The following is a 19,824-nucleotide window of genomic DNA, read 5'->3' as shown; positions in this document are numbered from 1 at the left end:
TAGCATTAAAAAAATATGCTAATGGAATTATCACTTTTAGCATTAAAAAAATATGCTAATGGAATTATCACTTTTAGCATTAGAAAAATATGGCAATGGAATTATCACTTTTAGCATTAAAAAAATATGCTAATGGAATTATCACTTTTAGCATTAAAAAAATATGCTAATGGAATTATCACTTTTAGCATTAGAAAAATATGGCAATGGAATTATCACTTTTAGCATTAAAAAAATATGGTAATGGAATTATCACTTTTAGCATTAAAAACAAAGTTCAATGGAAGTACTCGCTCTTCATTTGCATTATATGCAAAAAAAAAAAAGTGAAAAAAATTTATGAAATTTGTGCAGCATAACACTCTTTAATAAGTGAGAATAGAATAGAATGAATATAATTTTGTTGGTAAAAATTACTTTTAATATAATAATCAGAGTTAAGTATAACCGTTTCTATTATTTTCAAAAAAAAAAAAAAAAACATTAAGACATTTATTTTATTCCGCATTTTTAGCCTATATACAATTATATTCTTCAGCACTCAACAGTTAAGATTCTCATATAGAACCATTGGAAAACACTGAATTGAAGCATTATAGTTATATCTTAGCACATTTTTACATATACCTACTTCCAATACTTTTTAACCTGTTAAGTGCGTTCAACGTGTATACACGTCTATCCAAATCTCCATTTTGGCATTATTGATGTGTAACTTTTTATCTAATAAAAACGAAATCTTATTCGCTTTATTGTGATTTTTTGCAAAATGATATGATATGATTTGTATTGCATTCGACATGCATATGCGTCATCGCTTGATTTTAAAAAGTGGGATTTGAGAGACTTAAAAATATAAATTTCGCAGTTGACTGATTAAATCGTCTTCAACGTGATTACTGTAAAAACGTTTATCGAAATATAACTAATGGGAGTGGTCTTCTAGAAACGTTCTCGCACGTTCAATAAAGATATCATCCCCTCTCACGCCGCATATAAACTGGGGATCTTGGGAAAGTCTGTGAACGCCACGAGTGCTCAAATATTTAATTTCAAAATCCCCCATATGAGGATTTTGTGCTTCGATACACAGTGAAAAAAACCCGACTATACTCTGTAGAGGAGGTTTTTTTTTTCGATCAATAGAAAATAAATTTCGCCCCCCCCCCTACAATTTTAGTAACAAGATCGCATACCAAATTTCATTCATCTAATTTGTAACGTTTTTGAGCTATCGCGTTTGCATGTATGCGAATGTATTGATTGAAAGACAGTCAACATGAAGACGGATTTGGATGAAAATTTAAAATGTATCTACACTTTAGTTACTAAAACCGTGTACCAAAATTTATTTTTCAAGCTCTCTATGTTTTGTAATTATCGTGTTATTATATTCTAATACATAAACAAACTTACTGTGGAGAGTTTTGCCCTGAATTTGACAGAAATCTATTTATTTAATGTAAAGACCACATACCAAATTTCATTCGTCTAGCTCCAAGTATTTTTGAGTTATCGTGTTTACAAACAGGCACATAGAGTGACATATAGAGAGTTCCAAAATTGTGGTTTTTGGATTTAGGGGAGATCCTTCAAATATTACGGTTACAATACCTTCTCTTTGTACACAACATAAGTAAAAAACTAAAAATTAATTGAAACCAAATAATTTTATCATTAAATTATTTAATACTAAATTTAACGAATTAATTCATCAAATTAATACTGACGAAAATTAATTGAAAATTGGAGAAAAAAACTGTTACTTTTTATTTACATTTTATTCATTTTTAATTTATAAATTTTTAGCTAATTGCTTTAACAACATTCTTATTATAATTTCGACTTAGCTGCAAATAATTTGATAGAGAGCTTTATTTTTTATGCACCGAAAACGGCTTCAATAAATTCAGGATTAAAAAAAATCTTAATAAGAAATTTCATTAAAGATTGCCATCTCCTAATCAGTATGTAAAACATGTTTCTTCTGCCATTTAACCTTTATACTATAAATGGAATGGAGGTAAAAAAAAAAAAAAAAAAAAAAAAAACTTTCCACATACCTTAGAATTCTTGCAAGCTACAGAACATATTAAAAATTTCAATCTCATGAAAAAAAGAGACGTATTCCGTTGCCATGCGAAATTAGGTTACGCTCTCGAGCCGCGTTTCGGGTCGAATGAAAGTGCGAAATTGCTATTATTGGATCAACTTTGTTCATCAAAAATGCAGATGAAGAGTGTTATATGAAAAGCTTATCATAAATGGGAAGGTATGAATTCGTAAGATGGAGGTCGAGACTTGTTTTAACAAGATAATCCTTTAATAACGCACGCGCACGATGTGACAGGCAGTTAGTTAAATGTGGCCATCTCTTTTATGAGGTTAAAAGCGATTTTTTTACCTTTTATGTCAAATGAGATGGAAAAAACCCTTCGAAACACCTCAGGATCCATGCAAGCTACAGTACGCAATCAAAATTTCAATGGCATGAAAAAAAGACATTCTGATGCCATGCGAAATTGGGTTACGTTATCGAGCCGCTTTTCGGGTTGAATGAAAGTGCGAAATTACTATTATTGGATCAACTTTGTTCATCAAAAATGCAGAGGGAAAGTGTTATATGAATAGCTTTTCACAACTGGGAAGGTATGAATTCATAAGGGGGAAGGGCACGATTTGTTCTAACAAGATAATCCCTTCTTAATAACGCACGCGTACGTTTCAGTTGCTGGCTGATGCGGCAGGCAGTTAGTTTAATGTGGCCATCATTTTTATGGGGATAGAAACATTATTTTTACCTTTTAGGTCATATGCCAGCGAGGATTTTATAATATTCAGAAATCCTTATTAATTAAATCATAAAGCAGAACCCCCTGTCCCTCCATTTGATATAACGGCTGTTGAAGCGCTCGTCGAGATTGATTTTCAACTTTATTAAGAAAACACGCTTGATGTTTTAATATTAATTCGTTTTACTACTGAAATTATTAATCCGCGTAATATTGGCTTATTTAAACTACTGATAATACAGGATTATTTAAATGTTTGATTATTTAAATTCATTGAGAAAATATTTTATGTTATAAGGATTTCGTCACACCGAATTTTAAAAAATCCGCTTTGTCGAGAAGAATAAAGTGTTTATTGATATAACAACATATAATCAATATTGATATGTTTTCTCCTTAAATATTTGAGGATTTGTCTATAAATTTGATAATTTTATGGAACATCAAATCGACTAGACACTTCAAAAAGAAGAAGAAGAAAGAAGAAAAAAATACAATTTTTAATTTTTTATTTCATATTTGTACAGAAAGTGATGAAATTTTCAATATTATCCATTTTTTAATTGCGTATTGTTAAATAACCCATATAAAAAGTAAATAGATTAAATTTTTAAGAAATTTAAGTTTTGAATAACATTTTTCCTAATTTTTACTACATATTGAAAATAAACCTTCTGGTATGAATAATGTAGATGATGCATCCTGCAAGAAAAGTTGTAAAATTGTAACAGAAAAATACATTCCTTATATTTCTTTATCTTTTACCGTATTTAGAAAGGGTTTTTAATAATTAATCAAATATATATATATATATACTTGTTCTAATTAATTTCCAAAGTTTTATCTTAATTTAGCCCATATAAAATTCATTCTAAAATGATGTGCTCTTATTTCCTGATCCTATCTTACTTTTTTTTATTTTATTTATTCAACGCGAGTTCTAAAATTTCTGAAGTCGACAAGTTCCCACACTCCGAGTTTTTTAAAAGATACCTAGATTTCCCTATCCTAAATCAACACGCGTAAAGAAATCTCTATCGGAATCTCATAGTATAAATAACTCGGGAAAAATATTTTCTGTATCTTTCACACTCTTTTCTCTTTCGTTCTTGTGTCGCGCTGTGAACGGACGTGTTTTGAATCTCATAAAAATATCCACTAAGCATTTTTAACCTTGTTTTCTATGCCACTCATAAACGGGATGTCCACTCTAATAATGGCAAAATAACTCCTTTCTAAACCGTTAGAGATAGGATTATACTTCGAGTTGGAAAAATGTTTTAAATGATATAAAAAATCATATTTCAATATTTTTAACCAATCAAGGGCCACCTAAGACACTCGCCGCCCATTGATTCGTGGATTTTCTTAGTATCGTCATTCGAAATGATATGCTCAAATCTTCATTACTCCTTCAGTTTTAGTCTTAAAAAAGGAATTATTCTTTACTTAAAATGTAGTATGCCAAGAATATTTTACTAAAAATGACTATTATTACCTTATTATTGTATATGAATTGACATTTTTTAAATTTTTTTCAGAAATCTGTTTCTTTACTCAGCCAAATTAAAATATATCTCTTTATCATATTAAAAACATATTTCCAATAGATATAATATTACTATATTCAACTGTTTAAAAATTAGTCACGGTTATAGTGAGCCACCTGTATTTTTTCTCTCTGCATATGTAAAAACAAACAGAATATGGTTTACTTCTTTATGAAGTATTTTATATCGATCTAGTCGCAATTTTTCAAAAGGGTTGATATTAATCTTTTAAGAGTTTATACCGCTTTAATTTGCAATATTTTTGAAATTTCATTTTTATTGTGCGTTTAATAACATTATATATTAAATAGACATTGAAATTATACAAATTATTTATTTGAATTCTTTCTCTTCATTTCATGAAATTGAAACAAAAGTTATATAGTAAAGAGAAAGACCCCTTTCACACATACTTTCTTCGACGATGAGAGAATTTGCTAACTATAAGCAGATGAGAGATTTCCACTTCTAAACATGCGAATTTTTTAAAAATTTCAATCAACTTATTCTGAGGAATTCCTTATTTCTTTCAGTAATATTGATTAAAGACAATATATTATTCATCAAAATTCATTTAACGAGATAAGTCAAATTTTTAATAAAAAAATTCTTTATACATTACATATACTATGGACTTACATATTACATATTGCATGGACTTTTTATCTCTGCATAATTTACAGATAATAGTAGTAATATAGGCTGTTTAACGGTCTCTTCACCCATGACGACATGTGCTCCTTTTTGAGGATTCTGTGCAAAAGACGCTTCTAATGGGATCTATCTATCATGATTTACAGTACGGTGGACCAACGTTATGAGAAACAAGATGTCCAAGGTTAAAATCAGAAATCTTGTGCGGTTCCTACAAGAGAACGAGGAATAGATTTCTCCAGACCCAAGCCCAGTATAAATTTTCGCTTCATTTCTCAACCAAGCTCTTCTCCGGAATATATTAACTTCAATAGATTTCATCTATTCATACTTCCCACCGAACACCACCTTCATCATTATAATATTGTATATAGTTACTTTTTTAAGTGTATTGATGATATTTTATGTCTTTTTATGTGTATATTGATATTTTATGTCTTTTTATGTGTATTTTTTTTATCTTAATAAATAATTCCACGTATATCCTTTCAACCGACAGGGAATCCTAGAGATTCCAAGTTCGGGGATATTCTGTGGCGAAAGAAAGAAGAAGTACCTATACTGCTAATTGTGGCTGTCCGGTCGTTCAAATTTAATACATGCCTAGTGACTGATGGATCTATTTTTATAATTCTGTATAATTTTTCTACGGTGTAGTGATGATTTTACTGGAAGTCTTAAAAGTCCTAAAAATAAAACAATCAAATAAAGAGTAGGCTATAAATACAGCAAACAAAGAAGTGAAAGCACAGCGTAAAATAAACAACAGCTGAAAATACAATGGCACAGATGTTCAAACAAACCTCTATAGGAACTTAACTCGAAATGTTTCTTTTTCTAGCGATAATATGTATTGATATCGACTGTGATGCCTTTTGTTTCGTTTGCGGTGAAAGATCGCAAATTTATGACACACCAATCTTTAATTTTGGATTATTATACACCAAATATTGGCAATAGTTCAAATACAGTTTGCGCTACTTAACACATTGATGATCATATTCTGTAAAAAGTATATGATTTTAATTCCTACATCTTTTTCATCATATATTATACTAAGCTAAAACATTATTATTAGTTCCATTCTGCAGAACTGATTTTAAAATGATGAATCAGAATGATGATTCACCTTTTATGATATCGTTTATAAACGGAGAGAAGAAGGCTTATTACAATACGGAAACACTGTAATAATCTTGTAAGTCCCAGGCCATGATTATAATCTGACATGCTATTGAGAAGTAAACCTTTTCCATGGCCGTTACAATCACTAGATTTATCTTCAGATGAATATGAGATGGGTATTTCTTTTCTAAGCAAATAATAAATAAATAAATAAAGCATTATTATGTTATTACCATGCATTCCATATTCATTTTCGGTAACTCGATACATTTAGTAATTCCTCTGCTTAAATTTTTGTATTCTATTCTCTAGATTGGTTTTCTATTTTTAACTATTCTGCAAAGCAAAACTGTAAGTTTTTAATAAGGATTATTACCTATATGTAATAATATTTCAGAAAATATACAATAGATATTTCTGTTAAAACCTATATATATGCATATTGAGCTTACAATTAGAAAGTAATTTGCATAAAAAGCACTTTCGGCGTGGCATATTAGTGTTATCTTAATATAATAATTGTTATTAATAATAATTATTAAAATAATAATTATTTGCGGATAAATTAAAATTATTCCATGCATCTATGAACATAGTTATTACATCTTATCATACCAACCACCACGTTAATTTAACTTTAATTTCGTTTTGTTTAAACTATTGTATTAATTATTAAAAGAACATTATTATGTTATTTGCCATTCATATTTTTATTACTTTGTTATTTTGCTATAATAATAATTCGATTAGGATTTTAATTTATTCGTCTAGATTTCGATTCGGTCATACTTTTTTAAAACTAGATTTCCTTCATGCATTGTTGAAATAAGTCTTCAAAATATCAAATTTTTCATCAATATTTTATTTGATAAATCAAAGATTTCACATAGTAATCGGAACCCTAACCGGTTTTAGTATTTAATTTTATGCTTTGCTTGAAATAATTTGGTTCGAATGTTAGCTAAATAGAATCTATTTGCTGAACTGATTGTTACTTGTTCTGTACTTTTTGCAATAACGGTATTTGCAAATGGCATTTGTTGCATTCTAAGGCATATTTTATTTTTTTCTTTCTGGAGGGGTCTTTTTTTTCATTTGCTAAATTGGGGCAACTTAGAAGAGTTCGAAATTCACAATATTCTGATTTGAATTTTACAGTGTAACATCGAAATATAGTAGATTATAGTTATTTATAGTGGAATCGCTAAAATTCAAACAATTTAAATCATTTGAAAAGGGTTAAGATACTAAGAATAAATATTTATATCGATGAATTTGTATGAATTTGTGATTTTGTCTATGAACAAAAGACAGAATTAATAATATTCAGCAAATTTCCTAAGTGTTTATATTCCTTATTTCTTACCCACAATTTTCCTAAATATTAATTTATCTCCATTATTATTACAGCCATCAAATTTCTTAAATTTTGTACAAACTCATTGTGTATTATATATGCATTTTACTTTATAACTTGATAAGAATATGAAGACACTTTGTCAGAAAATAAAGTTACTATAACCTGATTTGATATTTTAAATTATCCAGCTGATTTAAAACTTAGTGTAATTGCAGTATTCTGTAAATTATATTATTAGAAGTGTTTATTTCCTAGGAAAAATCGTTTGCATCAACACTTTTAGAAGTGTTTATTTTCTAATAAAAAGTCGTTTGCATCAAATATGATTGCAAAAGATTATTTCCTTTTATTTATTTAGAACAAATTCATCTAAATTAAGAATCGGAGAACTTTGAAACATGAATGTGCTATTCAAAATATTACAAAACGAATCATTAATAAATCGTTTGGTTCAAATTTATTTTATAATATAAGATTTTCTTTCATTGTTAATAGACAATTACATAAAAACAAATTCATTTTATTGCTTTTTAAAAAATACATATTTAATTAATATTTATTACATATTATTGTTATTAAAACTAATATTTATTATATATTCATTAAATTGATTATTTAGAATTATTGATAATTTTTAGATATCAAATGTAGCAAATTTAAGTGCAGTTCGACGAATTTTGAATTATTGCAGAATATAATGAAATAATTCTTTTGCTTGATTTCAAAGTAAGAGTCGAGACGAAATTTTTAAATTTTATTTTTTAAATCATTACACATTGTTTTCCTGTTCACTGAATTAAGAATTGTTCATCATAAAATAATCTTTTGAAACTGAGCAATTTTTCTATTGGTTCGCTCAAAGTAGAAAAGTTGCGTTGAAATGTTTCACTTCACGTGTTTGTAAACTAAATTAAAACTCTTTTCATTGAAGAAATGCCGCCTTTGACGGGGTTGCTTTATCTGCGGTTGAAGGACTGCTCGTAGATTTTAAGAGATAAAATATCTTTATTTAGTTCTTGCAATCTTGATTGCAATAGCTTAATGTAAGAGAGTTAAAATTTCTTGTAACAGTTGTTTTAAGTTAAAATTCAATAATATAAAACAAGAATATGCTCTATTAATAGACAAAAAAAGAACGTTATTCACAGGGAATTTTGTTTATATTAAAAAATAAAATTAAGAGAGAAAGCTTCAGTTATCAAAATTTAGTGAAATATCGCTAAGTTGGAGTATCGCTATTCTGGAGTGTAAAGCGGACACTACTCTTCTATCTAACGTAAGAAATCAACGAAAATGCACGTAATGTTTACATAATTTTAATAACACATGACTCATAAGTATTGTCTATAGGCTTTAAGATATTTTATAAGATTTCGAAAGTTATTTCAAAAGTTAATAACTACTAGCGCACTTTTAAGACTCATTAAATTTTCTACAGCAATGGCCAGTAGAGTATGATTTAAAGTATATCTGATTTTTATTGACCGTCTGGAACAAAAAATAATTTTTTTTTTCAGTAAACGTTAATTTTAATGCCTATGGAGTTGGTTTGGAGTGTCAGAATCGAATTTACTTTCATCAATAATTTTATAAAGTTCATTTATGGTTCTTCTACGAGATAAAGTAAGCAATTCCAGAAATGAAATAGAATAATCTGGAGAATAGTGATTTTAATAAAATGTGATTCTAGAACTCGTACATTTTTATAAATTAAAACTAGTCCCCGAAAACTGACTATTATTAACGTTTTCTTGAATAAAACTTTGTTTTTGGTGAAGTTCTGTTTAGTTATATTAACGTTCTATTGTGTAAGCAAAATGAAGGCAATTTTGGAACAGAACTCGTAATAGAACTGAGGTCAAATGACGAGGACTAAATCTGGTCAATTTCTCGTCTCTAAACTTGCATACCTCGCCAGTGGGAAGACGATCAATTTCGATGCCAGATTTAAAGGGCACTAAATCATATAAACAGCAGCTATTTCATGGAATTGGATTGAATGCTTGGAAACTTCCGTCAATGAAAGTCTTAAAGAGGTTTTTTTTGGCAATCCGCAATATCATGGAAATTATCTGGTAAAATTCAAGAAGTTCAAAAAAATGCAGTAACGGATAAGGAGCTTTATTCTAAGCTTTAACTTGCTATACAAAGCAAAAGAGGAATCCCTCCATAGAGATAATTTCCGGAATCTTGGATCTTTATAAAGATAGCTCCATAATTCTTGTATTTTCCATAACCTTCATTTTTGCCGTCAAATCGCCCCCAAGTCACCAAATGCTAAATATGATGCTAAAGTCGAAGATCGGTGACCTGGTAATCAACAGATTAATAATATACGTAAATCTCTCTTTTCAGCAATAAAACTGACATTGCTGGAATGAAATATAACAGATTCATAATAGCACCGAGTACACAGAAACGCATTGATACGGTTCTTAGATTATAAGTATTTCTTTAGATATTTGTAAATGGAAATCCAGTGCTTATCAACGTAACAAGCATATATTATTTATGCTTTATGAGGTTTTGCCTACCACCAAGATGTACTGTAAATGTATGAGGTTAGAATATACCATTGAGAATTTTTGTATTTAAATGAGGTTCAGATTTTTATTTTCACAGTCCCGCACATCAGAATTGCGTTGTTTGTAATATAGTAAAGAAAATTGGTTCTTGTGCATTAATTGCATGGCATTGACGAACCGTAGTCTTAAAATATCTATCTTTGGCATGAATCTACTCACTATTTTTCTAAATCTAGCATACGATCTTCGGCGATTAATCGTAGGAATGCGGTTAATACACAAGGACAAAAAATCAAATGTGAATTCTGAACACTTTTTTCTCGTCTTATTGTAACTAATATTTGATATATAACTACAATTGTAGTCATAAGATCACATACAAAACTTCATTTATTTATATCGTCGTATTTTTGCGTTTGCATGATGCGACAAACCAACAGACAGTCAATTTCTTGAAGGAACTAATTTCAAATTTGATATGGATTAATGTTTTAAAGGCTTAGACTTTTACCAAATTTTTATATACCAAGTTTTTTAGGTTTATTAGTTTTTTTTAGACGTTATCGAGTTTAGAAATTATGTTTTTTAGCATTTTTAAACATTATTTCATTATTTTTATCATCTAGTTTACAATTTTTTAGCGGATCGGACAGGAGGACAGACAAATATCTTTGATTTCGTTTAAAATATGTCAGAAATTTACAAATTTGGCGTAAAGTCCACAAAATTCGTCTAGCTCAAAGCGTTTCAGCGTTTCTGAATTATATATATATACTGTTTTGTTTCGTTTTCATTTTAGTTTCGTTTTCAAACTATTCTTACTTTAGATTGGTTAGATTTATATATATATATATAATATATGTGTGTGTGTGTGTAATGATATTTTAAACTCTTAATTTAATCCAAATTAATTTCTAAAACTTTATCTTAATTTAGCCCATAGTAAAATATTCTCTTATTTTCTGATCTCATTCCACGTATGAAGGTGTGTAAAAATTACTGCGTAATTAATCTACGTCTCAAGAGAAAGTGATCCCTTCGGTGCCCTTGAAAAGGTGTCAAAGGTCACCACGTGTATTTAATTGGCGCGTGGCCGGAAATCCTATGTTATATAAGACTAGTGATCATTTGTTTCGGCCCTTTTGCGTTCTTTCTTACTTCTGCTTTTGTGCCGCGCTGCGCCTTCTTGTAAATAAACATGCCTGCCACCCGCAAGAGAATAAAACGAAATTAAAAATAACATGTCTTTTCGACGTCTTAAAACCTGCACTCTGCTTCAACCAAAATAATGTTATATATATATATATATATATATATATATATATATATATATATATATATATATATATATATATATATATATATATATATATATATATATATATATATATATATGTAATGATATTTTAACTCTAATTTCAATTTAATTAATTTTCATAGTAACTTCATCTTAATTTAGCCCATCGTAACTTCGTTCTAAAATATTCTCTTATTTCGTGATCCAATTCCACAGTCTCTACTTAATTAATTCAAGAGAAGCTTTGTTAAATTGTTGAATCAGCTAAAATCTAACTTTCCCACACCGCGCGTGAAGAGATAAAATACCGCTGATCATGCAAATTCTTTTTTAAAATCTCCCTGTGTTTCCCCTACCTTCTCCGCGCCTGTAATGAAAATCCCTATAGAAATCTCATAATACATTAGCACTGTGAAGAAATATTTTCCCTATCAAAATCATAGGTTATATAAGACCAGGGATAAAATGTCCAAGAGGTCTTCCCTCATTCCTTTCTGTGTCGTTCTGTGTGCTCGTCGCTTGTACATATGCTTGCTTCTTCAGAATGAAATAAAACGACGTCACGAAATTAAAAGTATCTTCATTGTCTTCAAACTGCATCATGCTTCACAACAAATAATATTACATATATATATATATATATATATATATATATATATATGGCCAGACAATTCACAGACATTTCGGACAGAAAGACGAAAGAAGTGACATAGTTTCTTAAATATGTCTTTCGGATTCAGGTTGATCTGAAAAGTGGAAATTTGTTAAAATCTCGAGTTCGAATTTTTTAACGATTAGATTACATTCTCTTTGTATGATGCATCATATAAGAAAAAGTAAAAAGTAAGTGAAAACTTTCTGTTATTTGAACATTCCAATTTTGTTCATAAATAACAGTTTAGTTTGAAAACTTTAGCTTCTACTCATCACTTCTTATATCTTCGTTTAGTTTACCTGGGAGCAAACCTTATGCCACTTTTCCCCGAATCGTCACTAGAAAACAGCAATCCTATCGATATATAATAGATCAGTCTAGATTTTTCCCGGAAACAGCTGCGTTGTTTTCAGGTTTCGTGCCATATGGGGGAAGCCTCAACTTATGAAATCCGAACAAAATTTTATTTCTCCGCTCTCTGAAATTAAAGGGGGGGAGGAGATGAAACTTTGTTTCACACACGACGATTTTTAAGCAATGAAATAGAAATTACTGTTTGGGCCAGTACTCCTACGTGCGAGAGGAAGAAATCATTTTGTCCCGGTTTTTATTTTTTTGGAGGGAGGACAAAAAGAAAGAGAGTAAGAAATGAAAAATTCCTTGCCTTCTTGAAATCATTCTTTTTTTTCTCTTATAGGCATCTCCCGCCTTCTCTTATAGGCATCTCCCTTCAACTTAATGGCTTGGAGGGGTGATTGTACTACCATTCTGTGGAAATATTAGCGCTTTTAAATCGAGTAAAGTCCCATAAAACAAAAACAGGAGAATGATCGAAACGTGAATTTTTGGGTGATTTTTGATGGCAAGATATCGCGAGATATCGAAAATACAAGGAATCGCGGAGCACAGTTTAGCAATAAAGTAAATATATTATTACGTTGTTGTAAAGAAATTTCGCTTTATAAATACTTTTTAATCACTCGAACAGGCTGTACTGTAATTTTAACATCTAATTTTCACAGGCTCTTATTTTCTCGCCTTGAATCTAATACGTGCCATGCAGAACCCAAAACTTTGCTTCAGCAAATTCTCTTCTGAATCTGTATAAGTTTAAAGTATTTTCACATGAGTTATTTTTTTCTTTCTGTCTTCCTATTCGGACTACTCTAATGCTTCTTCTTGGTTCTAACAAATAACTTTTCAAGCTATATTTTTCTTTTTCTTTCCTAAATCATGACGAAAACAAGTAAAAAAAGGTGATTATCAGTTAAAGTCATCTGTCTTCCTTTTCCGAAATAGCTATTTCATCTATATACACATATATATTGCAGTGTTAATTTATTCCGCGTTAAATATATATATATATATATATATATATATATATATATATATATATATATATATATATATATATATATATATATATATATATTCAAATCTCTCAAATGTAAGTATTGTTTCATCTTTAATTTCTGAGTTGCGTGGGTTTCCCACACTGACTCTAACGGAGAAAAAATAATTTCTCTGTAAAATTCCATTCTAAAGCTATATAAGCTCAAAATACTTTCTCACCGTCTCTTTTTCCTGCTTTCTGCTTTCCTCTCTGGACTACTTTCCTTTTCATTTGTAGTTATTAAAATCAATCATGTTATAATGAGTGGGCGCAGGAACTCTCTTGTAAAATGCCATTTTGAAGTTGGATTCAAATTTCAAACTGCAAAATTTTGATCCATTAATTGAAAAACAGGTGAATCTTCCACCCACGCCTCAGTTTTTATGCTAGTAGTTTCGTTAAACAAGATATCAAATTCCTATTCACATTTACTATTTTTATAGCTCAAGGAGCTTTAATTTATTAAAATGATCAAGAAATAGTCCCGTTTCAAGCTCTAGCAGATAGAATTCTGAAATTCAATTCTAAATTATCTAGCAGATAGTCTAACAGATAGAATATTAAGTTATCTGAAATTAAAAAATATGTGGCCCTCTTACTCTTTGGAAAATAGTTCTTCATTAGTAAATAATGATATCAGATGACATACAGATTAATCAATTAATCAACTCAGCTACTTTTATGTTTATCTTGCCTTTTATTATGTTTAATTTCAATTAAAATCGGGAATAATCTATTTAGAGAGTTTGTTAATGTTTCGTTATTTTTATTTTTCGTTACTTATTTCTAATAATGATTTAATTAATTTAAATTTTTCGCTATTTTTCCTCAGGTATTGACTTAGTTAATTGTAGTGTGTTACTTTTTAATTAATCAGATTAATTCGTATTATTTTATTTTTTCAAGCTGAAGTTCATTCTTCCAGGAAGTTGAAGATTTCATTATTTTTATCATTAATGCTTATTTTGATTTCTTATTCTCAACAGAATGTTCGATTGTAAAATTTTTATTTTTATCTAATTCATTCATAAAAAAGCAAACGATTTTCTGTATCTTTCTAAAACAAAAGTTTCTAGTTATTTCAAATTTAGAATAAGGGTTATTTTTCTTTCTAATCGATTTAGTCTGACATGAAATGAAAACAGATTGGACACGGTATATATCATCAATTTTATTGAATTCGAAATTAAATAAATACAATAATTCAGTGCATCAGTTTTTAGATATTTTTATTTCAACATATGTTCACTTGATTGTCTCGAAAAAAAAAAAGCTTCTATGTGAGATTTTAAACAGAATATTTTAAATATTCAATTTTTAACAGAATATATTGCTCAAAAAATAACAGCGTAATGTGGGATTCGTAGTCTACATATTTTTTTAGAACTTTTAAGTTTACATATACCGATGTCATTGATGTGCTTTGTATTCAATGTTGTAAAAAGAATTTTCTTTTCGAGTATTTTTACAGACGAATTCAGAACAATTTAATTTGATTTCAGAGGTTGTATAATGTTGTATATAATGTTGCGCAAACAGGTTGATACTTTTATTGTCTCGTGGCCGGGATAGCCAGGTTGGTAGAGTATCGGACTCGCGTCCCGTAGGTTGCGAGTTCGAATATTCCCCGCGTGCTTGGTGGCTGTCGCGCGTTAAATCTGTCGTGGTCACAAAGTCCTCCATGTCGAGAGTAATACAACTGGGGGCATTGGATCAGGGGTGATCGTTCTCTGATTCAGGTCTAAATTACGATCTGTGGTTGAGTGAATGAAGTCCGGCCCGTAAAAAGGGTTGTGACGTGTGTGTAGCTAAGTCGTTCTCTTGGCCCTAGATGGCGCTGCTATAGAAACAAGTTGCGCCCTCCCCCTCAGGCTTAAATCGGCTGTCTTCAAATAGCTGGCTTGCCCATGGCAAGTGCCATCAGAAACAACAACATTTCTTGTCTCAATATTTGGCTTTTTAGTTGCACACGATGCTGATTCAAAAAATTCTTAATTGTTCTGAAAATTGCAAAATGACTTATGCATAGACCAGAGATAAACTTAAGTGAATATTTCCGTCCTGCATTCAGAGAAGTATGCTGCAAAAGTTTTCATCAGAAGACTCCCAAATCAGTCATTAACGATTCTTTCTTTTTTTACGTGTATAAATAACTGTTAGCCTTCCCCCCCTTTTTTTTTTGACATTTCGCTTTAACAGCCAAAGGATAAAATATTTCCAGCTTTATTCATATTATTTAATGTTGCGTCCTTTTACGTTTACTTGAACCAATTTTTCAAATAAATATAAATCATTATCTATTTAAAAATTCAAGCATATCTTGAAAAAAAGATCTGAACCTGCTTTTTAGAGTAATAGGAGTAGAGGAATGCTGGCCCCAAAGACAAAATTGAGTAACATTTTATAGACCAACAATTCCCAAAATATAGCTTTTTTCAAATATGTCTGAACACATACCTTAATTGAATTAAACTCAAAATTAACCCTTGATATTGAAATTTCAGGAACTGAAATCCAAATTTTTGGCCTTTTGTCCCAATTTTACCTTTATATCTCTCCCCTCCCACATCGAGTGTGCCGACAGTCTGGTCACTTCCAACAAAATGTATCGCCTAATGAATTTTATTGCACCGTTAGAAAATAATTTAAGCATATCTCAGAACAGACGAACCGAAGCGTTATATGAAGCATGGCGAGGATCGATTAGCAAGACATTCAGGTGCGGCTTATTTTGTGAGAGGCGGTAAAAGGGTCTTCGGAACAGGGTGTGATCTGCAAGTTTGGCTGATGACTCACGTATCTGTTGATGACAGGAGCGGGAAGTTCTGATATATTAACGCGTGAAATTTTCGATACAAGGCAGACGCGTCGAATTACTTCCTCTGGAATCGCTCAGCAATAGGAGTAGAGGAATGCTGGCCCCAAAGACAAAATTGACAGCTTGATAAGTGAGCTATGGGCAACTTGGACGAATCGGTATTTATTAGCATTGTTATAGCAATTATGGTTCTTGGGAACAGATCGAAGTGCTTAGAGGGCAGTTCCAGATTCAGGATTGGGAAAAAGAGGTAACGGAGCATTAGAGGGTGTGTAAAAGCAGCGGTCGTATCAAAGGAGGGGGGGGGGAGGCTTCCTAAGCGTTGCATGCGATGTGGGGGGTTTGAAAAGTTGATGATCGATAGAGATATTGCTGAAATTAACTCGTAAATGCTGGGTTGTTATAACAAGGGGGCTCTTTTTTTTTTTCCTTTTTTTTAAATTCATCCGGTTTTTCGGGGAATTAGAAGTTTATATTTTTAAACCTCTCATTCTAAATTGTATTATAATTTACAGAACAGTGGATGAATAAATGTTGTTATGCTGAGTAATGCTGAATGTAAATGTAACAATCGTTTTGATTTTTCAACCTGATGATTGATTTCTTTGGCAATGATTTTGTTCACGTTTTTACTTTTTCCTTTTTTTTTGAAAATAACTTTGTTGTTTCGATTATTTTACTCCATTATTAATATACATTATAATTTTCAGAATAGTGGATGAATAAATTTTGTTTTGTTGAAAAATATTGAATGTAAATGTAACAATCATTTTGATTTTTCAACCGATGATTGATTTCTTTGGCCAAGATTTTGTCCACATTTTTACCCTTTCCTTTTCTGAAAATAACTTCGGTTATTCGATTATTTTACTCCATTATTAAATTACATTATAGTTTACAGAACAGTGGATTAATAAATTTTGTTGTTGAGCAGTGCTGAATGTAAATGTAACAATTGCTTTGATTTTTCAACCGATGATCGATTCCTTTGGCAATGATTTTATCCGCTATTTTACTTTTTCCTTTTATTTTAAAAATTAACTTCATTTCTTCAATTAATTTACCCCATTACTGACTCCGATTACTAATATGATTCTTGGGAACAGGCTGAGATACATAGAGGACAACTCCAGATTTATGATGAAGCAAGAAAGATAAGGGGAAAAGATAATACATACTAAATTACATTATAATTTACAGAGCAGTGGATGGATAAATTTAGTTATGTTGAACAATGCTGAATGTAAATGTAATAATCGTTTTGATTTATCAACCTATGATCGATTCCTTTGGCAATGATTCTGTTTACATTTTCCTTCTTGGAAAACATCTTTGTTGTTTCAGTTATTTTACTCCATTACTGACTTCGATTGCTAATATGATTCTTGGAAACAGGCTGAGATATAGAGAGTACAACTCCAGACTTATGATGAAGCAAGAAAGATAAGGGGAAAAATAATGCATGCTAAATTATATTATAATTTACAGAGCAGTGGATGGATGAATTTAGTTAGTTGAACAATGCTGAATGTAAATGTAATAATCGTTTTGATTTATCAACCTATGATCGATTCCTTTGGCAATGATTCTGTTTACATTTTTCTTCTTGGAAAACAATTTTGTTGTTTCGGTTATTTTACTCCATTACTGACTCCGATTGCTAATATGATTCTTGGGAACAGGCTGAGATATATAGAGGACAACTCTAGACTTATGATGAAGAAGCAAGAAAGATAAGGGGGAAAAAAGAGAAAGTTTTAAAAGTTTTTATGAAATAATTGATTTTTGTACTTTTGGGCTAACATATCTGACAGATGCATCTGTTGTTAATGTTTTTGCGCCACCAAAACGACAATTCTTGAGATCACAACGCATAATTTTATATCATACACTGAAGAGATATAGATTTTGTGAATTTATTTTAGATGGTCTTCAATATATTTTTGGATCATAAGACATTTAGATTTGAAACAACAAGGTTACTGAAAAATTGCAAATCATAATGACCACGCAACGAAATTCAAAATACATATTATTTATTTGGACTAACCGAATTTCATATTCCATGATTTATTGAGAAAGTAAAAAAGAGAGTGGGGAGGAGACAATTTGACGGTTATGTATAGCTGGGTACGACAGTTACGCTGTTACGAATCTCCGATGTTATTGCTGTGCAAAGTTAATCTTGAAGTAAGGAAGAGAATTTTACATATAATTTTAATTGATGCTTAGGAGATGCCAGGTAAATTACTCCAGTTCATGACGACGAATTTCGCAGTAAAAACGACGGTTGTAGAAAATGTAAGAATTATGACGTTATCTTTATTAGGAGTCGAGATATGAAACCTATCTAAAAATATTTGTAACATGTTTGGAAAATTATAAAATGCGAAAAGGTCACATCAGAAATCAATTATTTCTTGGAGTATTAACCACTGAGCGAGTTCTCTAGCTGTGCACTCTCAGAGCAGTTACTGTTATGAATTAGGAATTTGATGTCTGATTGTTGTGACTTTTCACAAGTACTTTCTTTACGTACGTATTTTTTTTTTTTTTTTTTTTGCTATCCGTACTTATGTTATGTTTGCGTTGTTCCCGCCTGGTGGCAACGGTTGAAATTAAAAAAATCGAGAGGTGCCAGACAGTTTTCCTAGTGCAATCAAGCTTCATTATCTTACCAGACTTCTTGTATCGTATGCTTTTGACCGGATTTCCGTAAAAATATTATGATTGATGTTTAACTAGTAAAAGGAAAGCTAAAATTTAAATAAAAATTGGCCTTGTAAGCGGCCCGTTTTATTAGTCATAAAATTTTGCTTTTGATTACTTAAAATTTTAATAAAAAATTTAATTAATTAAATCATTATTAAATTTTTCTATTTGAATTATTAGTGAATCGATTTCAACTTTTTAATGTTTCGTATACATTTAAAACCTGTAAATACAAAATTTCTTCGTTCCTTAACATATATTTGGGACTAGTCTTTAGTAACCAACTTATTCCGTGTGGTTAGTACGACCAAGACATAACAGACACAGAAAGGCAATCACTCAACATTGAAGTTTTGCATGCATTACGGAATATAATTCATGATTTAAGTATTATATCGAAGGACATTTAGTAAAATTTCTTTAATTTAATAAAACAAATTCGCCGAACTACAATAAAAAAACAAAATTTCAAGCAAAAATATAACACGAATAATATATTTTTATACATCCAGAACAAGAAACATCGACCATAAAAAATGCGTGAAAACTTATATATCCAGTACAAGAAAGATCGACCGTCAAAAATGCGCGAAATTTTAAAAATTTCATCATTTCTTACTTCTGATGTTAACTGGTGTTCTTAATTTTCATAGCACTCAAAAGTTTATTAAAAGCACACTGACATCGTTTCAAAGGCAAAAAAAAAAAAAAAAAAAAAAAAAAAAAAGGCCAAATTTTCATACTTTAAATATCAACAACAAAAGGGAAAAAAAAACGAAAAGAAATATTAGTAACAATATTGAAAACGATTTGGGCCTCACTACAACGATGGAAATATCCTTATTAAATACATTTAAAAAACATATTTAAAAATCAATTAAAATTAGACAAAAAAGAAATTGTGCTGCAACTAATTTAGTTTTGTTGAAAAGACCGTTTTTTG

The sequence above is a fragment of the Argiope bruennichi genome, chromosome X1 (assembly GCF_947563725.1).
Source record: "Argiope bruennichi chromosome X1, qqArgBrue1.1, whole genome shotgun sequence".
In the NCBI taxonomy this organism is placed as follows: Eukaryota; Metazoa; Arthropoda; class Arachnida; order Araneae; family Araneidae; genus Argiope; species Argiope bruennichi.
The sequence above is the reverse complement of the archived record's forward strand: the minus strand, read 5'-3'. Positions refer to the sequence as shown.